This window comes from Dipodomys spectabilis, unplaced genomic scaffold (assembly GCF_019054845.1).
Source record: "Dipodomys spectabilis isolate Male_0828 unplaced genomic scaffold, ASM1905484v1 ptg000098l, whole genome shotgun sequence".
NCBI lineage: Eukaryota > Metazoa > Chordata > Mammalia > Rodentia > Heteromyidae > Dipodomys > Dipodomys spectabilis.
Window position 1 is genome coordinate 11,945,001 of NW_024870775.1, and position 7,346 is coordinate 11,952,346.

Genomic DNA, 7,346 nt, shown 5'->3' on the forward strand with positions numbered 1-7,346 from the left:
AAAAGTAAAAAGATCTAAGCAACCATTCTAAAAATACATTAACAGTTTCCCAAAAAAATCTATATCGCTGCTTAATTAAATATGTTATCCTGTTTATAGGATCTGTGGCTAATTATTTAGAGTCATTTAATCTACTCAATTTGCACGTTAATTAAACAGCATTGGTTTTCAGCTCACAGCCCCCGGCGGCCTGGGAGGGGCACAGCGCCCCCTGGCGGGGACCGCGCTCTGCAGACCTGCAAAGCTACCCTTGGCTCGGTGAGCGTTCACATAGCCACAGGCCAGGGGTGATTCAAAGGTAGGCGGCCCTGACAGGTGGTGTAGCAGGTGCTGGGCTCTGCCAGAGCTGCACTGCCTGGGTAGCAGGGGGCAATCTTCCAGGGCTACCCAGCAGGGAAATTTGGGATCCCTCTCTGAGCTGATAAGTATTCAGGTCTTCTGCTCCGTGTGTGTGTGTGTGTGTGTGTGTGTGTGTGTGTGTGTGTGTGTGTGTGTTGGGGGGAAATTCACCCATATATGCATCCATCCATCCATCCATCCATTCACCTATCCATCCATCTACCCATCCATTTACCCACCCACCCATCCACCAATCCACTCATTCCTCTAGCCATCTACCACCCACTCATCCATCCATCCACACATCTATCCATCTATCAGCCCATCTACCCATCCACATACCCACTAACCATCCACGTACCCGCCGAACTATAAACATCCATCCATCCACTCTCCCATACACCTATCCATTCATCTACTCATCCACCCCCCCACCAGGCCCCGAAGAAGCCTTCTTCCTCTCGGTCCTGACTCCACACCCCCCCCCTCACTTAACTAGAAAATGATGAAGCCGCGCCCCGCCCCTGCACTCCCTGCCTAATTGTTTTCTCTCTCCGGCCCCATCTGTCCCTCTCCGCCCGTGTGTGTTTTGGCCTTTGTCTTGGCTGCCCTGCGCTGACACCCTCTTTAAAAAGCCCACTTCTGTCGCCCTTCTCCGATCTCTTCTGCCCCATTAACCCATCGGCACGAGGAGGCTCCAGCAACAAAAGGCTGGGGTCCGACAGGGGCTTGAGTGTGCCCCTGCATTGTCTGTGCGCGCTGCCCCGATGGGGCGGGCAGGGCCCGGCCCACTGGATGTGGATGGGTGCGGCCTTCGCATCCGAGCATCCACACAGCACAGGCCTTGGCAGGGCCCGGGCAGCAGCTGCAGGCGGAAAGCTAATCGCCTGGCTCCCCTTTGTCCCTCCCTGGATGTGGTACAGCCAGCCGAGAGCCGGCTGTGGCCAACAGGCCAGAGAGGAGAGAGGCAGCCCTGCGTCCGGGCCCCATAAGCAAAGACCAGAAACCTGTGACAGCCAAGGCCTGCTCACCACCAGTGAGGGTCCACTTGCTAAGAAAACCCCAGCATACCCCAGGCCTGGCGCCACTGGGTATGGGGCCCCAGTGGACCCCTCCCAAAGATTGGGGTCCCTGCTCAGCACATCACCCCCCCCCCCCCCAAACAGCCCCAGCACTTTCCTGCTTAGCAGTCAGGAGACTGGGATTGGGCTGGCTGTGTGGGACTCTGGCCTAGGGCAGGGCAGGAGGAGGGGGCCCTCTGCTGCTGTCTCCACAGTGTGTGTGTGTGTGTGTGTGTGTGTGTGCCAGGTCTTTCCCTGTTCTCACCTGTGTGGCAGGGGCAAGTCGGACAGCACTTCATACCCTCCTCCAGAGAGCCATCTTCCTCTTAGGCAGCTTCTAGGCCCCAGCAAGGAGCAACAAAGGCAGTGATGGCCTGCTGAGTGAAGTGGCTCACCTCTGTAACCCCACCTACTCTGCAGGCGGAGATCTGAGGGTCAAGGTTTAAAGCCAGTCTAGGCAGGAAAGTTTGTGGGACTCTTATTTCCAGTTAGCCAGCAAAAAGCTGGAAGTGGCACTGTGGCTCAAGTGGTAGAGCACTAGCCTTGAGCAAACTAAAGCTCTGGAAACTGGGTGCCAGTGGCTCACGCCTGTAACCCTAACCACTCAGGAGGCTGAGACCTGGGGATCCAGGTTCAAAGCCAGCCAGGGCAGAAAACTCTGTGAGACTGTTATCTTCAATAAATTACTCCCCAAAAAGGCCAGAAATGGTGCTGTGGCTCAAATGGTAGAGCACTAGCCTTGAGTAAAAGGTCAGGGACAGCGCCTAGGCCCTGAATTCAAGCCCCAGGACAAGTACCCAAAAAACCCCACACAAATCGAATAAATGCAGCATGGTGCAGCCCCAGGTTCAGGCTAATAACTATAATGGCCTTAGGTGACAGAAGTCTAGGGTCCACTACCTGGCGAACTGGGAATATTTCCAGTCCAGACTTGGTAACGGGTCTCCACTTTCAAGACTTTCAAGACTTAGCCTAGCATCTTTTCCAGTCATACTCAAGCTTGAACTCAGGGCCTCACATTTGCTAAGCAGCTGCTCTACTGCTTGAGCCACACCTCCAGCCCTTTTGTAAAGTCTAGATGGCCTCAGACAGTGATCCTCTTAATTATACTTCTTGTGTAGTTAAGATTAGAGATATGAACTCAAGGCCTGGGCACTGTCCCTGAGCTTTTTTGCTCAAGGCTAGTGCTCTACCATTTATAGCCAATTGGAGATAAAAGTTTCACAGAGACTTTTTTGCCTGGGCTAGCTTCCAGCTGCGATCCTCAGCTCTCAGCCTCCTGAGTAACTAGGATTGTAGGCATGAGCTGCCAGCACCTGGCTTCTTTTTATGTTCTGAACAGTACTGGGATTTGTACCCTGGGCCTTGGGCTTTTCTAGGCAGATGCTTTACTAGTTGAGCCATACCTCTAGACTCTGAATGAATGACCCTAACTGTGAGCTGCCACCTGCAGCCTGAGAAACCTCATCTCAGGGATGGAAATAAACTGGAGTAACAGATAAGAAATGTACTCATCACCTTGCTCCTGTAATTGTAACTCCTCTGTACGGTTTTTTCACAATAAAACTTAAATAAAATTTTAATTAAAAAAACTGGAGTAACAATGGGTTTGTTCTGATCTGATCAAATTCACCTCTTTTGTTTGTTTGTTTGTTTTTGTTTCTGGTCAGTTTTGGGGCTTGACCTCAGGGCCTGAGTGCTGAACTAAGCTTTTTTTGTTCAAGGCTGGCCTCTACCACTTTGGGCTGTAGCTCAACTTCTGGTTTTCTGGTGGTTCATTGGAGATCAGAGTCTCACGGACTTTGCTGCTCCAGCTGGCTTTGAATTGCAATCCTAGGATCTCAGCCCCTTGAGTAGAGCCACTGGCACAACTTCATCTCTTCTTCCGGTGTACGGTTTGATGTTTTGGGAGCATATACCCAGAACTGTGTAGCCATAATGACCATACAGTTCCAGAACATTCCTTTACCACTCAAAGAAGCTTGGCACCCATTAGCAGTCACTTTCCATCCCTGACCCCTCCCCCAGTCCCTGGCAACAACTAATCCACGTTCTGTCTCCATGGATTAGGCAAGAATAATTTTACAAAAAAAAAAAAAAAAGAAAAGAAAAGGAAAAAGATTTAATAATCTGGAAATGAGGGGGCTGAGGATGAAGTCACTCTCCTGTGGATGGTCTATATTAGTGTCCAGCACAATCACCAAGCTCCACCAGGGAGGACTGAACAGGGAGGCTAGCTATGACTCCATTTGTCCTCAGAGCAGGCCCGCTGTTTCAAACATCAGGTCTTCGGCTCCAGGGTAGTGCTCTACACTTTGAGCCACAACATCACTTCTGGTTTTTTGGGTTTTTTTTTTTGGGTCCGGTCGTGGGGCCTGAACTCTGGGCCTGGGCGCTGTCCCTCAGCTCTTCAGCTCAAGGCTAGCGCTCTACCACTTGAGCCACAGCGCCACTTCTGGCTTTTTTCTTTTTGCTTATGTGGTGCTGAGGAATCCAACCCAGGGCCTGCAAGGCAAGCGCTCTACCACTGAGCCACCTTCCCAGCCCCACTTCTGGGTTTTTTAAAAATACATTTTTAATAGTAAAAATAGTGTACAGAGGGGTTACAGTTACATGAGTAAGGTAATGAGTACATTTCCTATTGAGTATTGTTACCTCCTCCTTTGTTTTTCCCCTAGGATTCCTTCCCTCCCCAACTCCCCAACTCCTCCCTCCCAACCCCCCACAAATTGTAAAGTTCATTTTCAACTTAGTGTCTTCTACACGTCTGGATTTTCTGGTGGTTCATTGGAGATAAGATTCTCACAGATTTTCCTGCCCAGGCTGGCTTTCAGCTGTGATCCTCAGATTTCAGCCTCCTGAATTGAGTAGCTAGGATTACAAGCATGAGCTGTCACTTCAACTATAGCTCCATTTCTGACTTTGGGGAGATAACTAATTGGAGATAAGAGTCTTATGTACTTTCCTGCCTAGGCTAGCTTTGAACTGCCATCTTCTCATATCACACACACACACACACACACACAAAGAGAGTTTGTATTTGTGCTGGTCCAGAGGCTTGAACTCACATTCTGGGCATCAGCCCTGAGCTTTTTTGCTAAAAACTCATGCTCTACCACTTGAACCACAGCTCCACATCTGGCTTTTCACTCATTCATTGGAGATAAGAGTCTTGCCCACATTTCTGAAGGGCTGAATTCGAATTGCCATCTTCTGATCTTAGCCTCCCAGGAAGTAAGATGAGAGATCTGAGCCAGGGGAACTTATTTTTGTTTTATTTTCTTTTTTGTGGCATAGTTGTTGTTGTTGTTTTGGTCCGGTCCTGGGGCCTGAACTCTGGGCCTGGGCACTGTCCCTCAGCTCTTCAGCTCAAGGCTAGTGCTCTACCACTTGAGCCACAGCGCCACTTCCGGCTTTTTTCTTTTTGCTTATGTGGGGGTGAGGAATCGAACCCAGGGCCACGAGCATGCAAGGCAAGCGCTCTACCACTGAGCCACCTTCCCAGCCCCATAGTTGTTGTTTTTGAGGAGTGGCAGGGATATGTTTATGTGGATATTGCAGCAAGTTGAGCTAGCACAGGGATGGAGCATGGAAATGTCTGCCCTCCGGCCAGGGCTATGCAGGCTTTGAAGTACAGGTTCCCCAAGAAGATACTTGTCAAGGCTGGAGGGGTCTTCATCCCCAGATGGCTGGAGCTAAATGAACCTTGTGTCACTCCAGCAATGGGTTCCCAACTAGTCTGCCATGGCTGCCTTGGCCTTGTCTGCTGTATCAGCCAGGTGAGTTGTGCCTGAGCTCCAGAGCTCAATGCCCCACACAGCCTACCCAGTCAGTATTTAAGCAAAATGCTGGTGGTCTCCACCCTCTGGGACCCCCCCTAGTCTCCTCTCCATAATTCACTTCCTGGTGGTATTCCTCCCAACAACTTCCACTCCTCAGACTTCCTTTCCTCACTCCTGGAAATTTTAATCTCTAAAGAAAATTGGGAGCTGGGCACTGGTGGCTCACTCCTGTAATCCTAGCTACTCAGGAGACTGAGATCTGAGGATCTTGGTTCCAAGCTAGCCCCGGCAGAAAAGTCCGAGAGACTCTTATCTCCAATAAACCACTAGAAAACCGAAACTGGCGCTGTGGCTCAAGCAGTAGAGCACTCACCTTGAGCTGAAGAGCACAGGGACAGAGCCCAATCCCAGAGTTCAAGCCCCATGACCAACCAAAAAAACAAGGAAAAGAAAATTGGGAACAGAGAGCTAGATTACTAGCTAGATATCCAGCTAGGTAGCTAAGCAGCTAGCTACATACATATATATCAGTAAGGATATGATTATGTGCATGTATGTATAATGTTTTCATGTTTACATGCTGGACTTAAGGATAAAACTCAAGCCTGGGACCCTCCCTAATCCGAGAAGAACACTTCTCCCTTCCTCCTGATATTCCTCTTGAGAACTTAAACTCCTCACATTTTTTGGTTGATGGTTTGTTTATTGAACAGTTGATGAACAGGGGATTACACTTACAGAGTGAAGGCAATAAGTACATTAGTTTGTCGCTCAGCATCTCTTTAAACACAGAGATTTCTAAGTTCCTAGTGAAATTTGGGGATATATATATATATGTATAAGTACATATATATATATATATATATGTGTGTGTGTGTGTGTGTGTGTGTGTGTGTGAATATATATGTATATATATATGTATAGTTTGTTTTTTTCCTAGTCCTGAGGTGGGAACTCAGGGCCTGGACAAGAAAGGTGAGATTTTTCACTCAATATTAGTGCTTTTTCACTTGAGCTACCACTCTACTCCTGGCTTTTTGGTCCTTCATTGGCAATAAGAGTCTCACACACTTTGCTTTTCTGGCTGGCTTTGAACTGCCATCTTCTGATCTTAGCCTTCCAAGGAGCTAGTATTCCAGGCCTGAGCCATGGTCTCCTATCCAGCAGCCTAGCCCTGTGTGCTGTACAGGACAGTCAGTCCCTCGGAGGGCCCTTGGTGGCCAGTTCTCTGACCTTTTTATGAGGGCTTAAGCTGCCAATTTGGTGTTTGATAGCCCTGTGTGGCCAAGTGTAATTGAGATGTGAATGTATTAAAGAGTTTGCTCTCGTCAGATAAAGTCTCGCTTCCTCCTTCTTCACTCCTCCTCCTCCTCCTCCTTCTCCTCCTCCTTCTCCTCCCCTCCTCCTCCTTCTCCTCCTCCTTCTCCTCCCCTCCTCCTCCTCCTCCTTCTTCTCCTCCTCCCCTCCTCCTCCTCCTCCCCTCCTCCTCCTCCTCCCCTCCTTCTCCTCCCCTCCTCTTCCTCCTCCTTGTCCTCCTCCTCCTCCTCCCCTCCTTCTCCTCTCCTCCTCCTCCTCTTCCTCCTCCTCCTCCTCCTCCTCCTTCTTCTTCTTTGATTTTTGTTTTTGTGAGGGGTGGGAGGAATATTTTTGGTGGATTTTATACATTTATTTTTTGGTCAAGTACTTGGGCTTGAACTCAGATCTTGGGCACTGTGTCTGAGCCTCATTTGCACAAGGCTACCAGTTTACCACTTGAGACACAGAGCCACTTCTGTTTTTGTGGTAATAAGGAGTGGAACTCAGGGCTTCAAGCATGCTAGGCAAGCAGTCCACCACAAGGTCACATGCCCAGCCCCATTTCTTCCTTTGCTGAATGCTGGGGTTTGAACTCTGGGCCTTTGCTTGCTTGGTGGGCACTTTAGCACTTGAGCCACAGCTCTATTTGCAACTTTGCCCTAGTTAATTGGAGACAAGAGTCCAATGGACTTTCCTGGTCAGGCTGACTTGCAGCCTGAGTACTCCAGGTATCAGCCTCTTGAGTAGCTAGAATGACCAGTGTGAGGCTCCAGTGCTCAGTTGGTACAGTCATTTCTACTGTATTCTTTGAGAGGGGGGGAGCTCAGTGGTAAGTTGATGTGTATCTTGGGCAGAGAGTGGAGTGAGC